General features: G+C 46.4%; 2 long non-coding RNA genes across 3 annotated transcripts in view; both read left to right on the plus strand.

Annotated features, from left to right (window-relative positions):
• Positions 1–2,216: 2,216 nt before the first annotated feature.
• The window catches only part of LOC130680073 (uncharacterized), a 195,579-nt gene continuing 178,569 nt past the window's right edge, over positions 2,217–19,226 (plus strand). Inside the window, exons 1-3 of one of the 2 annotated variants that reach the window (XR_008993085.1) lie at positions 2,217–2,592; positions 5,890–5,954; positions 6,352–6,454. This is a non-coding gene — a long non-coding RNA (uncharacterized LOC130680073). Of the gene's footprint in view, positions 2,593–5,889; positions 5,955–6,001; positions 6,455–19,226 lie in introns of both variants that reach the window. The other variant, XR_008993084.1, reaches the window with a different exon arrangement.
• The window catches only part of LOC130680075 (uncharacterized), a 39,599-nt gene continuing 35,146 nt past the window's right edge, over positions 14,774–19,226 (plus strand). Inside the window, exon 1 of the long non-coding RNA XR_008993087.1 lies at positions 14,774–16,565. This is a non-coding gene — a long non-coding RNA (uncharacterized LOC130680075). The remainder of the gene's footprint in view (positions 16,566–19,226) is intronic.

A 19,226-nucleotide genomic window follows, 5' to 3' on the forward strand; every position in this document is an offset into this window, starting at 1 on the left:
AAAAAAAAAAATTTAAATTAAAAAAAAAAATTTTTTTTTAATTAAAAAAGAAAAAAAGTGGCCGCTCGTTTTTCTTTATTCTCCAGCACCAGCCTCAGGCATCTGCTCACCGGTCTTGCTGCCCTGTTTCCCTAGTATTGGGGTCCCTATCCCTTTAAGACTTCCAAAAAGCGCTGGCCAAAACAAAACAGGAAAAAAAAAATGGTCGCGCGCTTTTCTTATGTCCTCCGGCCTCCGGTACACGCTCACTGTTCTTGCTGCCCTGTTTCCCTCGCATCCAGGGCCCCCTGGGCACGTACTGTGTCTGCACTCTGGTCCGGATGGCTGGGGCTGGGTGTTCGGCAGTCCTGGGCTCCGTCTCCCTCCCGCTCTGCCTATTCTTCTCCCCCCGGGAGCTGGGGGGAGGGGCGCTCGGCTCCCGCCGGGCCGGGGCTTGTATCTTACCCCCTTCGCGAGGCGCTGGGTTCTCTCAGGTGCGGATGTGGTCTGGATATTGTCCTGTGTCCTCTGGTCTTTATTCTAGGAAGGGTTGTCTTTGTTATATTTTCATAGATATATGTGGTTTGGGGAGGAGATTTCCGCTGCTCTGCTCACGCCGCCATCTTCCGCCCCTCAGAATAGTATTCTTATTAGAAGTTTCTAAGACGGGCTAATTCCAGCATGCAAAGTGTGACAGGTCATCGCCGGGAAGTTGAGAACCTGCAGCCATCATCTGGGATGATATATTCCTTCGTGGTCGCTCCTTGCAGCCTGCGGGTCCTCTGTGCCTCCCTCTCCATTAACTCCATTAACATGCAGGGTCCTCATTTGCCCTACAATGGTGCTTCTACCAGATTCTCCAGCACCGAGCAGTCGGCGGCGGCGGGGAGTGGGCTCGGCTCCGCGGGGAGGAGCGCGCGGACGGGCGCGGGGAGGGCGGTGCCGCCCGAACGAAGGGCAGTGCGCAGCTGCTCCCGCCCCTCTTAGCTGAGCCTGAGGAGGAGGAGCCGCCGCCGCTGCCGTCCCACCACCTTTACTGCCTCGGCCCGGGCCCCGCGGCTTCGCGGGGAGGGCGGGGGCGGACGGAGGGGGACCCTGATACTCTTTTATCTCAATGCTTTTCTACATAAAAAATGCTTTTGAAGCAGAGGAGAAGTACATTTTTGCACCAAAATAAAATTCATTGTGGAATACAATTAACACTGTCTTGTAAATATTTTACATTAATTAGATATATAATTATAAGAATTTTGTAGTCACCTAGAAAATGACCCGTCTCCTCCAAGACAACACAGGAGGGAAGAGAAGGGATTGTGGAAAGTATGTGTGGGTGTGTCTGTGTGTGAAAGACAGACACAGGGAAGAGGGCCAGCTTCTAGATCGATCATACCAGCATCCCTGAGAACTAGCAGACGGCCAAGTGCAAGAAATTCATGGATGGCTCTTCCTTGGCTCTAGCTCAGTAGAGGTGAATTTATTTACCAGGAAGCTCATGAAGCTTACTCTTCAGTGGCCTCTCTCACCCTACGACCCCTTGGACATTCTTGGATTTAAATTTGTATTTTTATTTTTGTGTTCTTTTCCTTTTAAAAGATGCCCCAAATGTTAAATGAGTTTTATTTGTAGTATAAGAATTTATTTGTATGCCTTTCTCACACTATTTTAGCTTTGTGAGATAAGGGCAATCTCTTCCTTTTTCTGTTTCTATGTTGTCTAGCATTTAGTTCAGTAAAGGATTGCTGAATGCAGGAATGAATACGTCCTGCACATTTAGGCATTGTTCTGGAGCTGGTTCTGATAAGTGAGATTTTCTTTTGCATTCATGCATCTTTGTTGCCTTCTTTGTCTTGAAGTCCATTTTGTGTGATACAGGTACTGCAACTGCTGCTCTTTTCTCCCTATTGTTTGCATGAAACATCTTTTTCCATCCCTTCACTTTTGGTCTTTGTATGTCTTTGGGTTTGAAGTTGTCTCTTGTAGGCAGCATATAGATGGGTATTGCTTTTTTACCCACTGTGTAACTCTGTGTCTTTTGGTTGCTGCATTCAGTCCATTTACATTTAGGGTGATTACTGATATGTACCTACTGCCCTTACAGGCTTTGGATTTGTGGTTACCAAAGGGTCAAGGGTAGCAGTACCTGCAGGGCCTGCTGCACGTCCCTAGGGGGCGAGGCGGTGCAGGAAGCCGTTCCTAGTGGGCGGGTCAGCGAGTTAGGAAACAGGCGAGGGGGTGGGGGCGGGGCGCGGGGCCGCGAGCCTCCTCCCCTCGGCCAATCAGCAGCTTCGGCAGCCCCTGGGAGGGCGCACTTTCTTCCCTGCACCCGGCGGGGAGGACGACGGCAGCGGCGTGTCCTCAACTGCAGGCGGACTCCTCAGGAGCCGCGGCGCGGCCCTGGCACTGGCTGCGGCGACGCCGAAGGCGTTCTGAGGAAATCTCCCTGCTTACAACGTCGCCGCCGCCGCGCTCCTGGAGGCCCGCCGCTGCCTGATAACGGGCCGCTCTGCTGCACCGTGGCGCCCAAGAGCCCGACAAAGTTGAGCGCAGGCCGGTGGCGCGGGTGGTGGCCGCTCCGGACGCTCCAGCTGCACTTGCTCCAGGCGCTGGTTCAAGGTAGGACGGGGCGCTGGCGCGGGGTCCCCTGAGGAGCGGGCCAGTGGTGCGCGTGGCCCCCTGAGGAGGGGGCTGGTGGGGTTGGTGGGTGTATTGGGATGTGGTCGCCAGGCATGGGTGCTCTGTGAGTCTGCTGCTGCTTTGTTCCTTCATTTTTTCTTTGTTGTTATACTTCACAAATGAGGGAAGTCATTTGGTACTTGTCTGTGTCCGCCTGGCTTATTTCACGGAGCATAATACCCTCTAGCTCCATCCATGTTGTTGCAAATGAGAGGATTTGTTTCTTTCTTATGGCTGAGTAGTATTCAATTCTGTATATTTACCACCTCTTCTTTTATCCATTCATCTACTGATGGGCACTTAGGTTGCTTACATATCTTGGCTCTTCTAAATAGTGCTGCGGTAAACATAAGGGTGGCACATGTCTTTTTGAATCTGAGAAGTTGTTTTCTTTGGGCAAATTCCTAGCAGTGGAATTCCTGGGTCAAATGGTATTTCTATTTCTAGTTTTTTGAGGAACCTCCGTATTGCTTTCCACAATGGTTGAACTAGGTCACATTCCCCCCAGCAGTGTAGGAGGGTTCCCTTTTCTCCACATCCTCGCCAGCATTTGTTGTTCCTAGTCTTTTGGATGCTGACCATCCTAACTGGTGTAAGGTGATACCTCATTGTGGCTTCAATTTGAATTTCCCTTATAATTAGCAAGGTGGAGCATCTTTTCATGTGCGTGTTGACCATCTGAATTTATTCTTTAAGAAGTGTCTGTTCAGATACTCTGCCCAATTTTTAATTGGATTATTTGCTTTTTGTTTGTTGAGGTGCGTGAGCTCTTTATATACTTTGGATGCCAACCCCTTATCGGATATGTCATTTATGAATATATTCTCCCATACTGTAGCATGTCTTTTTGTTCTACTGATGGTATCCTTTGCTGTACAGAAGCTTCTTAGTTTGATATAGTGCCACTTGTTTATTTTTGCCTTTGTTTCCCTTGCCTGGGGAGATATGTTCATGAAGAAATTCCTCATGTTTATGTCTAAGAGATTTTTGCCTGTGTTTTTTCCTGACAGTGCTCTGGTTTCATGACTTAGATTCAGGTCTTTCTTTAATACATTTTGAGTTTACTTTTGTATATGGGGTTAGACAATAATCCAGTTTCATTCTCCTACATGTAGCTGTCCAGTTTTGCCAACACCAGCTGTTGAAGAGGCTGTCATTTCCCCATTGCGTATCCATGGCTCCTTTATCGTATATTAATTGACCATATATGCTTGCGTTAATATCTGGACTCTCAATTCTGTTCCCCTGGTCTATGGGTCTGTTCTTGTGTCAGCACCAAATTGTCTTGATTACTGTGGGTTTGTAGTAGAGCTTGAAGTTGGGAAGCGAGATTCCCCCTGCTTTATTCTTCCTTCTGAGGATTGCTTTGGCTAGTCCGGGTGTTTTGTGGTTCCATATGAATTTTTGAACTATTTGTTCCAGTTCATTGAAGAATGCTGTTGGTATTTTCATAGGGAATGCATTGAATCTGTAGATTGCTTTAGGCAGGATGGCTATTTTGACAATATTAATTCTTCGTACCCAAGAGCATGGGATGAGTTTTTCCATTTATTAGTGTCCTCTTTAATTTCTGTTTAGAGTGTCTTATAGTTTTCAGGGTACAGGCCTTTCACTTAATTTGTTAGGTTTATTCCCAGGCATTTTATTCTTTTTGATGCAATTGTGAATAGAATTGTTTTCCTGATTACTCTTTCTGCTAGTTCATTGTTAGTGTACAGGAATGCAACAGATTTCTGTGTATCAACTTTGTATCCTGCAACTTTGCTGAATTCAGAGATTAGTTCTAGTAGTTTTGGAGTGGATTCTTTATGACTTTTTATGTACAATATCATGTGATCTGCAAACCGGGACAATTTGACTTCTTCTTTACCAATCTGGATGCCTTTTGTTTCTTTGTTTTGTCTGATTGCCGCGGCGAGGACCTTCAGTAGTATGTTGAATAAAAGCGGGTAAAGTGGGCATCCTTGTCTTGTTCCCGATCCTGGAAATGCTTCCAGCTTCTCACTGTTAAGTATGATGTTGGCTGTGGGTTTGTCATAAATGGCCTTTATTATGTTGAGGTACTTGCCCTCTATACCCATTTTGTTGAGAGTTTTTTATCACGAATGGATGTTGAATTTTGTTGAATATGTTTTCAGCGTCTGTGGAGATGATCATGTGGTTTTTGTCCTCCTTTTTGCTGATGCAGTGGATGATGTTGATGGATTTTCAAATGTTGAACCATCCTTGCATCCCTGGAATAAATCCTACTTGATCATGATGGATGACCTTTCTGGTGTATTTTTGAAGTCCGTTAGTTAATATTTTGTTGAGTATTTTTGCATCTATGTTCGTCAGGGATGTTGGTCTGTAATTTTCTTTTTTTATTGTGTCTTTACCTGGTTTTTGGTGTTAGGGTGATTCAGGTCTCATAGAATGAGTTTGGAAGTATTCCTTCCTCTTCTACTTTTTGGAGAAGTTTGAGGAGGATGGCTATTAGATCTTCACTAAATGTTTGATAAAATTCAGCGTTGAAGCCATCTGGCTCAGGTGTTTTGTTCTTAGGAAGTTGTTTGATTACCAGTTCAATTTCATTGCTAGTAATTGGTCTGTTTGGATTTTCTGTTCTGCCTGGGTTAGCCTTGGAAGATTGTATTTTTCAAGAAAGTTGTCCATTTCCTCTAGGTTATGCAGTTTGTTAGCAGATAATTTTTCATAGTATTCTCTAATAATTCTTTGTATTTCTGTGGTGTCCGTAGTGATTTTTCCTTTCTGACTTTGGATTCTGTTTATGTGTGGAGACTCTCTTTTTTCCTTGGTTAGTCTGGTGAGGGGTTTATGTATTTTGTTTATTTTCTCAAAGAACCAGCTCCTGTTTTCACTGATTCTTTGTATTGTTTTATTCTTCTCAATTTTACTTATTTCTGCTCTAATCTTTATTATGTTCCTCCTCCTGCTGACTTTGGGCCTCATTTGTTCTTCTTTTTCTAGTTTCGTTAATTTTGAGTTTAGAGTGCATATATGGGATTGTCCTTGTTTCCTGAGGTAGGCCTGTATTGCAATATACTTCCCTCTCAGCACCGCCTTGTCTGAGTCCCACAGATTTTGCATCACTGAATAATTGTTGTCATTTGTCTCCATCTATCGCTTGATCTCTGTTTGTATTTGGTCATTGATCCATTGTTTATTTAAGAGCATGTTGTTAAGCCTCCATGTGATGGTGCGCTTTTTCGTTTTACTTGCATCATTTATTTCTAGTTTCATACCCTTGTGGTGTGAGAAGCTGCACCATTTTTGGGGGCTCGTCCGGGATAACTTCGGAGGTGAGTATCAGCGTCCAAGCCTGCCTTTTCCTTCACTGTCCTTATAGACGGAAGCCGTCCCTGGCACACAACATCGGGCGCTCGTCAGCCACTTAAATGGGACTAGCCCGGCTGCCGATCTCAAAGTCTCGAGCGCCAGGTTCCCCTGCGTCTCCCTCAGTGGATCCCCCGTCTCCCTTGGGAGCCGGGAAAGTCACCTGAGTGGAGGCCAGGATTCCCCTTCAGAGGCATCTCCTTGGACGCCAGGGACTGAGGAAGGCCGTGGGCACCTGCGAGAGTCTAGGCTGAGGATGTGCTTCAGCGGCTTCTCAAAGGCCCGCGTGTCTGGAATCAGACCCCGACTGCCCGACTGGGTATCCATGAGGCGTGTCCCTCTTTCTGTCTCTCTGACTTCCAGCCTGCTTCTCCAGGCCACCCTGGCCTCTGAGTGAGGCAGGGGGCGTTCCTAACTCTCTTCTAACTTCATCGATTTCCCGGAAGCCGATGCCAACCACCACAAGGTAGGAGATCTACGCTTCACTTTTATTCCTGTCTACATGGTGTTCTTTTTATCTAATAAAAATGTGTCTGTGCATCCGTTACCCACGTAAAAGACAATTATCATCGGCTACCAGTCTTAAGTCTTGCTGAAAGTTTCCTGGTGTCTCCCGTCCATGATCCCCTCCTCTCGATAGATGGGAATGTCGGGCAGTGGCTGCACAGAGCTCCTGCTTTCCTCTCGTAAGCTGCGGGCTGGGACGGCAGACCGGACTAGTAGTCAGTGGTCCTTGGATCTCGGCTCCGGCCAATGGATCCGTTGGCGCGGAGTGAACCTCCGGCTAGGCTGCTGCCTATGGGAGAGTCACAGACGACCTCTGACCTCTTGTCTCACAGATCAGATTTCTTACCATAGGTGACCAGCACGGTGATTCCCAGGCAATGGCAGAAACAGGTGTTTAAGTGTATAGGACCCCCCCCTATAAATGTCCGTGGCAGCCTTTGAATTTTATCTCTCGCTTTGGAAATAGTTCGCTTGCTCCTCATTCAAAGCCATCTTGTTAGGGGTGGGCCACTTTCTCCTGTGTAATGTAAATGAAGTCTGTGCAGTAGTCAGGCTGAAACCTGAGTCCAACATGTAAATGATTCTATGCTATTGACCTCCCTTCCTTAGAGGCAGTCATCCTGGGGCTATGTCATTTCCCTACCTGTAGCCCCAGGGAAGGGAAACAGGCTTGAGTCTGACCAAAGCTCTGACAGAGAGATATCAGACAGTCCCTGCACTTATCGGACAGGCAGGGGACTCTCAAGGAATGATCCTGAGTGCACTATGCTAAAGCTTGTGCAAAGAAAACTACGATCTAGATTACAACTCCCAAAAGGCGTAAAGTAGGAGCACACTGGTAAGGTCGCACTAAAAATCCAGAGCTCTGAGGCGACTCTTGCTTAGTGGGAAGGCAAGAGGGAAATCAAGTCAAGGTGCAGGCCATGGTGGTAAGCAGTGGTGAAACCCAGTAGGCCTGGCAGAGGAGGTGATTGACCACTGTCAGCCAGGCTCCAAGGCAAGGGGACGCCCTCATGGAGAGAGAGGCTGACCAGGTGCTGGATGTGAGGCCCCACACAGGGAGCACCCTGGCTGGCCTGCGGGGGCCGAGACAGGTGCAGGCCCCGTAGGTCTTTGTGCCTGTGTGCTGATGTCACCCCCGTGGTCCGGCCTGGTGGCCATTCTCCAGAGAGCATGGGTAGTCACAGGTAAAGGAGCCTCCTTTTGGGGACACCCAGGGCTGGTGTTGGTTGGTGGCCCTTTGGTTGCTGAGTTGGCAGGCCAGCTAGATTGCTGGGAAACTGCTCCCCTCTGTGCTGTCAAGGTGTGAACATGGCATTTCACTGCATTTAGGCACTTAGATGTGAGTGAGTTCTCTTTGAAATGGAATAGTAGCTTTTAGAGCTATGTTTCTTTCCGTTCCTATGAAAAAGGTGCTGAGCCTAAGGAGTTGGGTGAAAGTGGCAGGAATTCTAGGAATATTTACTTCCTTGCATTTCTGTTTAGGGATGTGATTCTGAAGTAATTTTTTACTCATATATGAAAGTGATGAGTAACGTCACATTAAATCATGTCGAGATTAAGTGATGTAGTAGAAATAAAGCCCCTACACCTTGGCGTGATACATAGGAGACACACCATTGGTGCTCTTTGCACTCCTGTCCTGATTTTTTACCTTAACTAACTTCATGGTTCAGAGTGGTCCCAACCACATTTCAAGGAAAATCTTTCTAAAACTGCATAGAAACACTTGGCAGGATATCCTCAGAAGCTAGTGGAAAAATTACTCTTTCTGATCACTGTTTGTTTGCCAGTTGTTTTCTCTATCCTATGTTCCTTTCCTATTTTTGCGTTTCCTGTGATTGTAGACCGAGAGGGGCAGTGGTGCGCGTCTCTGCTAGACGAACCTTTGGGGCTGTTCAGAGGCCGTGCTTCTGTGGTGTTGGCAGTGCTCTTACCTTAAACATAGCCTGTCCTGTGAATTATTCACGTGGGGTTACTTCTCTTATGCAATCAAAAGTGTAGGAAAACCGTTAACTTTTTCTGTTCTGAGTTGTATTTCAGATCTAACCCGATTTCTTAGGCACGGTGTATGTTCCTTTTGAATTGTAAGCATAAAGCAACAGATCACTTTTTATGTTCACCTACATTATTAGCTATAAAAAATTACATCAACAAGTAAGTTATATCAAATTGTGGAGCATACCAGTGTTCTAGCTTTGAATAATTCTGTGTGATCACTTAAGTATCACTGAGGTCTGGCACACAGTGTACCAACACGTACTATCATTTGCAGGAATGTCTGCCAGTTCTAATTAGATTTTTTTTCACTGTTTGCTCACTTTCACCTAGGAACTGATGTTTGAATATGTTTTAGACATTTTCTGTTTGGAAAATATCAAGATGAACCATAGAATCTCTTCATGGTCACACGTTCTGTTCTCATTATTGTAATCTGAGTATTTGAATTACACTTGATTTTGTTTCATTACTGCTGAAATATAGAAGTATTCTTGGAGTTTGTGAACTAGTCACACTGGACCATTTTATTTTATGTTCTTATAAGCAGTCTTTTGAGTATGTTCAGCTTTGAAGTAAAATACACACCATAGTATCTGAATCTCTACATATATTTATGATGACATTTTTTCAGAGGGACCCCAAGGACACAACCATACCAGTGAAACAATGACTTCAAAAAGACCCTGCAAATAAAATTATGTATAATAAGTAAATATGCACATGCATTCTCCATTGAACGTGAAAACTGTAACACAGTTTGGAAATTATGTATCTTCCTGGGTTAATTATTTCTCTGTGACATAGAGTACTTTTAAAAAACAGTAGAACTAGTTGAGAATCAAAATCAATAGTAATTTCTAGCATATAGTTTAAAGATAGTAAGTGTTGAACTATGAAAATGTTTTAGTACGTTTTTATTTTAAGATAGTTTCAGAATTACAAAAAATTTGCAAAGATAGGGCAGGGTTTCGCAATTTGCTCAGATCACTTCCCCTCTTACTACCATCATTACAGTTCGTTGTTACAGTTACAGACAGTGACACTGCACTGTCACCATCCGCCATCGATTCTTTCCCTCAGATTTCCATAGTTGGACCCTTTCTCGCAGATCCAGTTCAGGACACCTCAGTACATCCAGTGACCTCGTCCCCTTCGGACACTCCTTGTTGTTGGCGTTTCTGAGACTTTCTTTGTTTTGGATGGTCTTTTCCATTTTCAAGATTCTTTGCCATTAATGTTGTAGAATTTTTCCCCGATCGCCCTTAAAGTGACGTTTCTCTTGTGATTACTTGGAGTTGTGTTTTATGGGGAAGAACGTCACAGAGGGCAAGTCCAGTTCACAGCACTTCATGTCAAGGTCAAGTGCTCTGAAGGAGACTTACATTGTTGATGTCCCAAATGGCAGGATTTTTTTTTCTTTTTGAAACCTGAGTAATATGCCACTGTGTGTGCGTGCGCGTGTGTGTTTCATATGTTTATCCATTCATGTATCTTTCAACATTTGGGCTGTTCCCATATGTTGTCTATTGTAAATAAAGCTGCATTGAACAGAGAGATGCATATGTCTTTGAAATTAGTATTTTCACTTTCTTGGGGTAAATACATAAAGCAAAATTGCTGGGTTATATGTGAGTTTTATTTTGAATTGTTTGAGGAGCCTCCATACTGTTCTTCACATTGGATACACCAATTCCTATTCCCAAACAATCAAGGGTTCCTTTTTCTCCACATCCTTGTATAGTTACTTTTTGTCTCCGATTCAAACTTCCATTCTAAAAGATTTGAATTGAGATCTCATTGTAGTTTTGATTTGTGTTTCCCTGACGATTAGTGATACTGAGACTCTTTCCATGTGTCGGTTGGCCATCTACATGTCTTCCTGGGAAAAATGCCTATCTAGGTCCTCTGCCCATTTTTTAAATTGGATTACGTTTTCATTAGTAGTTGTAGGGAGTACTTTGTATGTTTTACATGTTAACCCCAAAATTGAATATGTCATGTGCAGACATCTTCTACCATTGAGTACATTATTCTTCTGTATGGTTGATGGTGTCCTTCACAGTACAGAGCGTTTTAGTTGGATGGAGTCCCATTTGTTTATTTTAGCTTTTATTGTCATCGACTCGGGAGAGAGGTAGAAAAAAACTGTTGCTAAGAGCAGAGTCAAAGAGCTTGCTGCCCATATTTTCTTCCAAGAATTTTGTGGTATCAGGTCTTACATTTAAGTCTTTAATTCATTTTGAGTTTCCTTTTGGATATGTTTTAGGAAAGTGGTCCTCCTTTTATGTAGCTGTCCAGTATAACCCACACCATTTATTGAAGATATTTTTTCCCATTATATATTCTTACCTCCTTTGTCATAAACTACCTGACCATGTAAGTGTGGATTTAATTCTGGGCTCTTTAGTTTGTTCCATTGATATAAGGATCTATTTTTGTGCCAATACCATAATGTTTGGATTACTACAGCTTTGTAGTATAGTTAGAAATTGGGGAGCATCATACTTCCAGCTTTGTTGTTTCTCAGTATTGGTTTGGCTGTTTGGGGTCTTTTGTGGTTCCACAGACATTTTGGGATTATTCTGGCTCTGTGAAGAGTATGATAGGTATTTTTTTTTCAGGACTCTAACCTTCTTTATATTCTCTTTTTATTGGTGAAGGGGATACCTTGGTACATTCTTCAAATTATAAAATAATTTAGTCACAGGGATGGAAATATAGCATAGGTAATGTAGCTCCTAGCATTGTAATATCTTCTTGTGCTATGAGTACTTTGACAGAGATTGCATTGAATCTGTAGTCTGCTTTCCATAGTATGGACATTATCACAATGCTAATTCTTCCAATCCATGAGCGGGGTTTATCTTTCCGCTTATTTGCGTAAGTTCAAATGAATAATTTCAGCTTATTTCATCAGTATTTTGTGGTTTTGAGCATATGGTTATTTTACTTCTGTGGTTAAATTGATTCCTAGGTATTTTATTCTTTCTGCTGCATTTGTAAGTAGGAATGATTTTATAATTTCTTCTATTTTGCAATCATTCTTAGTGTATAGAAACACAACAGACTTTTGAATATTGATTTTGTATCCTGCACCTTTATTGAATTCATTTACTACTTCTAATACATTTTTGGTGGATGCTTTTGAGTTTTCTACATATAGCATGAAACCATCTGCAGATAGTGACAGTTTTACTACTTCCTTTCCAATATGAACATGTTTTATTTTTCTTGGCTAATTGCTATGGCTAGGACTTTGAGTATAATGTTGAACAAAAATGGCAAGAGAGGGTATCCTTGATTTGTTCCTGTTCTCAGAGAAAAGCTTTCAACTTTGCACTGTCGAGTATGATAGCTGTGGGTTTGTCATATATGTCTGTTTTTATGTTTAGGTGTGTTCTCTTCATACCCACTTTGTTTCAAATTTTTATCATAAATGTATATTGAATTTTGTCAAAAGTTTTTCTGCATGTGTTGAGATGACCATCTTTTTATCCTTCATTTTGTTGCTGTGATGTGTCAAATTGATTAATTGTGGATATTAAACTATCCTTGCATCCCCAGAGTAAATCCCACTTGATCATGATGCATGACTGTTTTATTGTATTGTTGAAATTCCCCTTTCTGGTCTCAGCCTATATGTGACCTCCTGGAAATGACTTCCTTTGGCCTGGTCCTCCTTCCCGTCATGAACTGCTATCTCAGTGCCCTGTTTAGTGACTTAATGTAACTGGTTACAACTGGATCTTGTCTTGTTTATCTTTTTTCTCACTTTGTTGACTTTGGTCTTCCTTCCATGCAGAAGACTGGTCTTGCATGATTGTACTCCCCTGGCCTGGCACAGCAGTGAGCATAACACAAGTAATGAACATTGTTTTGAATATTGTGATATAATCAATTATACAACATACATACTTGGTCATTCAGTAACCCAAATATATAATTGCCATGTATATTTCTTCCTCTTCCACACTTCCTGAAAACACTGCAGAGCCTTAAAGGTGAAGTCTGTGTCTTATCATGTTAATGAGAGACTTTTAGACCCCACCTGATGGTGGGGGCTGGAGGTTGAATCAGCCAATGGTAGAGTCAGTCATGACTATACAGTGAAGCCCTCAGCAACATCAGTGAGATGGGTATCTCTCTCGGGATCCTGCTTCTCTGTCGGAGAGAGCTTCCTCGCTTGGGGAACCAAAAGGATTCCGTGTGTAACAGAGCTAGTCCCCAGGCCCCAAACTCCGCAAGGATAGAACCTCCTTTATTTGGGAGCTTGCCCTACGTGTGTCTTCATTTGGCTGTTAAATTGCATTCTTTAGGGCACCCGTTTTTAAACTGCTAAATGTGTTTTTCTGAGTTCTGTGACCCCTCTAGCAAATTAATCAAATCTAAGTGGGAGGACATCGGAACCTGCAATCTGTAGCCAGTTCTGTAGAAGCACAGGTCACTGACTGGGGCCTGTGACAGGCATCTGGAGGGGCAGGTGGGGAGTCTTGTAGGATGGAGCCCTTCACCTGGGGAATCTGGTGCCGTCTCCAGGCAGATGCCATTAGAACTGAGTTGAGTTCTCAGACACACTGCCAGTGTTTAAGAATTGCCTGGTGTCTGTGAGATCTCACATTCACATACACACATGCACGCACATGCGCGTGCAGTGCTGGAATCATGTCCGCAAACTCAAAAGGAGTTGTATTATGATGTGAGAAAACACATTTGATGTCACGGTGCTGGGATTTGCTAGAATTGCCCACGTGCTCTGAAATACGTGGTTTTTGAAGAGGAAGAATGGAAGGGCAGGGAATGAGGAACCTTTGATGCCTGGACGGCTGCCCACTCACCCTTGGTATGAAGGAGCAGCTGCCCTAAAATTGGCTACTAAAGGGTAAAAGTTAGCAGTGGAATTTAGAAATAGCAGTGGACCCACCTCCTAAGGAGCTGGCTTGGTGCCTATGTAAGGAAGAGCAGATGAGTAAGAAGCAGGCTAAATAATCCTTTCCCTGGTTGTTGTTATCTGTAATAGTCAAAATGAAAATGAAAGAAAGTGCTGGGTCAGGGCTTGATGCGGAACCAAGCTGGGATTTGGGTCAACCTGAGCCTCGGCCATGAGCCTCAAAGCCGCCTAGAAAGGGAAAATGGTGTCAAGCAACACAAAGTACCTCTAAGACCTCTAGTCGCCAAGAAAATAATGTAGGAGGAGGCAAAAGCCAGGAAATGTGTGAAAGCAGGGAACATAGTGTAAGGGAACTGGCTCCCTGTGCGGACCGGTGTCCCCAGCCTCCTGAAGAACCTTTGGTAAAGGGCATCGTGAGGGCCCCAGCCTGGGGGCCGTGTCTGGTTTTGAATGCCTCCGAGTGGCAGGGCGTGTTTGGGCTGATGCGGGACCCTCTCTCCCTCTTGGGCAATCACAGGGGGCTGGGAGTGATCCAGACACACGGGAGGTTATTCCCGAGGGAACAGCCTGCCTGGCGGACTGTGTAAAAGCCACTGTGAGGTCTGTATGTCCTGAGAAGGGGGACTGCCCAGCCACCCCTCTAAGTGCAGATGGAGCACCCCAGATGGAAGAGCTGCTAATGCTTCCTATGTGGGACTGGCTTTGCAGTGACCGAGGTAGGCGCCCACTGAATGGTCCTGGTACACAGGTCATGGTGAGCGCTGAGGCTAAGGGCCCCAGTACATGGCAGCCCGTGTAACCTGACGGCTACAAAATCGAGCAGTTTGAGGAGGCTTCTCAGATTTCTTACCTCAGCTTCCCCTCGTGGGTCTTACGATACCAAGAACATGAGCATAACTAGGAAGATGGGGAGAGACAAAGGGGAGAGTGAAGGGACTCGGGCCAAGTGAGTGGGAGTTTTCAGATGGTCTTTGAAAAATTGTGTGAATCAAGCAGACACTGCTGGGGTTGAAAAAAGGTATTCATGCAGCACTACCAGAAATTGGGTGACCCGGTGGGAACCCCTGTTGTTGCTGCAACATTACAGCCCCCCAAAAACTCCACTCTGTGTACCCCAGTTCGGAGGAATTTAAAAAGCCTGAAGGCCATGATTACAATAAGAAAACTGACTGGGAATCCCTGGGAGTGGTGGTCAGGCAGGTTAATCAATCTAAAGATAGACAAAAGTGCCAGGGTCTTCTGGCCGCACCCCAGCCTGGGACCTGAGACCGTTCGCATGTATGTGGGAAAAATGGCCAGGGGGAGGAGGAAAATGGCCCTAGGGCTCCTTGGTACAGGAGCCCAATGCACTATGATACCAAAACCTGTTGGTGAAGTCTTAGCAGGGGCTAAGGTTAGAGTGGGAGGATATGGAGATGCAGTGGCTGATGGTATTGAGGTGGAAGTTTGGATGAAAATTGAGTGTTTGAGCACGTTTTGCTTGAGGTGGTTGCGTCCCCTTTACCTGAAAGGATTATTGGGGTGGATACTGTGTCTGACTGGGGTTGGCTTCCCCTGCCTAATACAGTAACACAGAAGGCATGTAAGCCCACCCTCAGGCCTGTTTAGTCGGACATGCTAAATTGGGAATGGCTGGAACTTGACAAACATATCACTATTCTTAGGAGTGCCATGCTGGAAGCTGGAGCGCTGCTATCCGCAGATCTGCTGTGCAGTAGTCCTGTGTGGCCTGTGCAGAGGTGGACGGCACATAGAGACTATTCAAGCTTAGATGAAGTGCGTGCCGCCCAAGGTCCCAGCAGTTCCAGGCATGGTCTCAGCCGTACAGAAAGTACAGCAGGTTGGAGGAGGCTGGTACCCCTGGATGGACCTTGCAAATGCTTTCTTCTCCATCTCAGTTCCTGAAAAGAGCCAAGCCCGGTTTGCCTTCAGGTGGGAAGGATCCCAGTTTGCCTCTGCTGTGCTAGGCGGGGATCTGAACTCCCCGGCTGATTGTCACTACGCAGTCAGGAGGGATTTGGACTTGGCGCAACGCTCGAGTGTAATAATACATGATGTTGGTGACATTATGATAATACCAGAAACGGAGGAGTGGCTAGGACTCATTTGAATGCAACAAGGACATACGTGCCCAACCAGGGCTGGTTAATAAATCCAGCGAAGGTCCAAGGTCCTGCTCAGTGAAATTCGTAGGAAGAACATGGGCAGGAGCCACCCAGGATATTCCAGAAGTGTGACTATCAATAAACTGCTGTCACTCCCCCACCAGGTCCAAACAAGAAGCACAGCACTTTCTTGGTTTATTTGGATTTTGGAGGACTCATATTCCACAGTGGGGACTATTTCTAGCTCCTGTGTGTAAGACTCCATGAAAGAAAGCTGCATCTGAGTGGGGTCCTGAACAGAAGCGGGCCACGTCAGAACTATACATGGCAGCTGTGTGCTTGACACCATCGGGCCCTTGTGACCCCCACTGAGACAGGATTTTGGTAGTGTCTGCCCCCCACACCCATGCAGACTGCAGCTTGTGGCAGTAAAAAGAAAACGAGCACCTCCCAGCTGTGACCCTTGGGATTCTGGACCAGAAAATTCCCACATGGTGCTGCCTGGTACACACCACTTGGGAGACAATTATGAACATGCTGTTGGGAATTAATCAAGACTGCTTAAGTGACCGAAGTAAATAAAACAATTTTGAAACCTGAGATACCCATACGTGTTGGGTGATGTCAGAGAAACACCCTAATAGGGAAGGCAGAGCCCAGAGGAGTCCCATAATCAAACGGATATGGTTCCTGCAGGGGCAGGCTGCCGGGGGGATGCAAGGAGGCCCCCACGGATCCATGAGCAGGCAGCCTCATCTCCTCTGGGACCGACGCTGGAGCCCCCGGGGAACTGCATGGACGGTGCCCTAGGAGCAGCTCTCAGCTGAACGACAGAGCTGCTTGGTTACAGATGGCAGTTCCAGGAGGCATGGACAGTATCCTGGTTGGAGAGCTGCTGCAGTAAGACCAGGGGATGGCAAGACTGGCTGGGAGGAAAGAGAAAAAAGTGATCTCAGTGGGCTGAATTCCAATCCCTTTTCTGGGCAGTGACGGGAGAATGGAGCAGTGAGGAAAGCCCCTCGTGCTGGGGTTCCTATGACCCGGGGCTGTGGCCACTGGCCTGGCTGTGTGGCCAGGTAGACGGGAAATAGAAACTGGACTATGAAAGGAATGCCTGTGTTGGCGACGGCCATATGAATATTGCCCTGGGAATTTGAGGGGCACATTAAAGCAGGCCATGTTGGTTTGCATCAGAAGAAGCCTTTCTAGGAGTGGGAGGTGACTGTAGCCACCAGGTGGACCTGCTGGTGCGGCCCTTGGAGGCAGCCGCCGGGGTCCATACAAAGAGTGGCTGTGGGGAGCTGCAGCAGCGCGCGCACAGGCTGAGTCTACGCGTATTCCTCTTGCACCCTGTGAGGCACGGAATGCCAGCAAGACCTGTTCCGACTGTCAGCTAAAGAGACAGACACTGCATTTGGCTATGGGGAAAGTTCCCCAGTGGGCACGCCCTGCACATAGCTGGCCAGTGGGTGAGATTGGATCAACGCTGCTACCGCTCGGAGGCTGTAAGTGGGTCGTTAGCAGAGTAGACACTTATTCGGGACTATGCTTTGCATACCCAGTGGTAGGTGAAATGCTGAAGACACCGTTTAAGGTTTGGAACTGAAGATTCTATACCAGTTTGGACAGCCAGGTTACATCTCCGACCAGGGGACACGCTTTACCGACCATGCTGTTCCACGGTGGGCCGAGAAACATCCCATCAGACGGATGTACAGTGTTGCATGTCACTCTCAGAGCAATGGTTTAATAGAAAATTGGAACGGGCTGTGGGAACATTGGCTGTGTAAAATGGGAGATAAAGGCACGAGGGGCTGGCTTACATGCCTTCAAGAGCGGGTGCTCACACTCAACGTGAGGCGGCTAAGGGAGGGTAGGTTCCTCTGCTTCTCCAGGGGTCTGGGGAAGGGGGTCTGGGAGCGGTTGCTAGTGCACTGTTCTGTTCTTACTCACACCACCACAACTTTGTTTTTTCCTAACCCATTCAATGGTTCCAGGAACACAGCTGCTTCTGAGGGTGCCAGCGCAGTGAACTTTACTAATTAAGCAAGAAGATGTAACCACACCCTTAAATCTTTATGCCATAATTCCTAAGCGCCTGCTGAGGTGAATGGTGCCTTGACCCCAGGTAGCCAGGTCAGAACTGATAGCAGAGCTGTGGCCGGGAAAGCCCCCAGGCTCTGCTCCTTGGTAACCCTACCTTCCTCGGGTGGGAGGGGGCTGAGGGGAGGCACTTGTGAGACTGGTATTGCTGCCAGCCATCTGGACCAGCACTGTAGCCAGACCTGATGTCCACTCCACAGGCAGAAAAATCTGGGTAAAGATAAATGGCAAATGAAGAGAGGAGGAAATTACAGCTTAGGGTACAGGGATGGATAAGTGGGTTATGCCTGGAGAGAGATCCAGCATTTTATTAATACCTCAATAGATAGAGCCTCAGACCAAGAAAATAGTACCTGTCGGCCAAAGCACACCACATGCCCCAAAGGGTGAAGCTCTGTGTTTGCCAAGACCACACTGCGTTTGCAGCCTGGCAAGGTTGAATGGCAGCCTGCAAAACGGAGGTACATCACTCTGGGAGAAACTCTGGTCATAAGATAACGTTGACAAACTGAACCAATATAAAATGCTTGTAATGAGTTTATAGGTCAAGTGAGTTATCAGTGTAAATCTGCCCCCACCCCACACTGGCGTCTCGAAATGTCAGGCCTGTTTGCACTGGTACTATCGTTCTATCTGTTGTATGAATGCTATGCCACATGTAAGGTCTGCGACAGGCATGATCGCTTTGCTGTGAGGAATCCGTGTTTGAGACCAAGGAGCGCGCTGCACGAAAATGCACTCCGGTTGCTCTGCTCTCTTCCTCACGTGCTGCCGTCTGCCCTGAATTCTTGCTCCCTGGGATCCTCCTCACCACTGCAACACCAGCGCAGACGGTGTTTAGCTCCGTCCTTCACCTGAGCTGAAAGGCAGGCGAGGAGCTGGCACTGCTGTGGGGCTGGGTAGCTGAGGACAGGACTGGTCCAGGGAGGGGCTGGCTCGTCCTCTGAGGCCTGAAGGTGGGTCGGATTGAAAAGGAACGGCAGGGGCAGGGCCAGAGCCTGGAGGAGTCCCGTGTGACGGCTGCGGAGGGGGCTCGGGCAGTGAGCAGCTTCCCCTGCACCTGGGGCTGCCAGCACACCTCCGGGTCCCATCATGTGGCCTCTCTGACAAGATGTTTTCAGGGGCTTTAAAAGAAAGAAAGAAAATGCTATTGTAATTCTCTTCCTGGTTTACTAAATAACGTGCATGTAAACCATAGAGCGTGACAAAGCAAACCCACTTCTCCCTCTCCCTGAATTGGTTGGGGACTTGGCCCACCCCCACTGCTGTGTAGTCACTGCTTGCCTTACGGCTCCCCCCATGCTCGGTGGGATAGGTGGACTTCAGTCTAGGCTGTTCCCTCTCTCCTGCCTGGCTTCTGGGGGGCCTGTGTGGCTGCCCTTCTGATCACAGCTGGGTTGGGCTGTGGCTCTTGGATACAGGGACAGGGATGTCTGTCCCCAGCCCTGGCCAGGACCCAGGCACGGCTCTCTTAACCTCACCTACCAGGACTGCACAGCCCTGAGGTGACCCAGCTTCCAGTTTCACTGACCAGCTTGAGGTTTCCATATCCCATCTTCTTTGGCCCTCTACTTGCCTTGCTGGAAATACTCCACTTAAAACTTCAGGGTATCTGCAAATACAAGATTTAATAC

This window comes from Manis pentadactyla, chromosome 12 (genome assembly GCF_030020395.1).
Source record: "Manis pentadactyla isolate mManPen7 chromosome 12, mManPen7.hap1, whole genome shotgun sequence".
NCBI classification, from domain to species: domain Eukaryota; kingdom Metazoa; phylum Chordata; class Mammalia; order Pholidota; family Manidae; genus Manis; species Manis pentadactyla.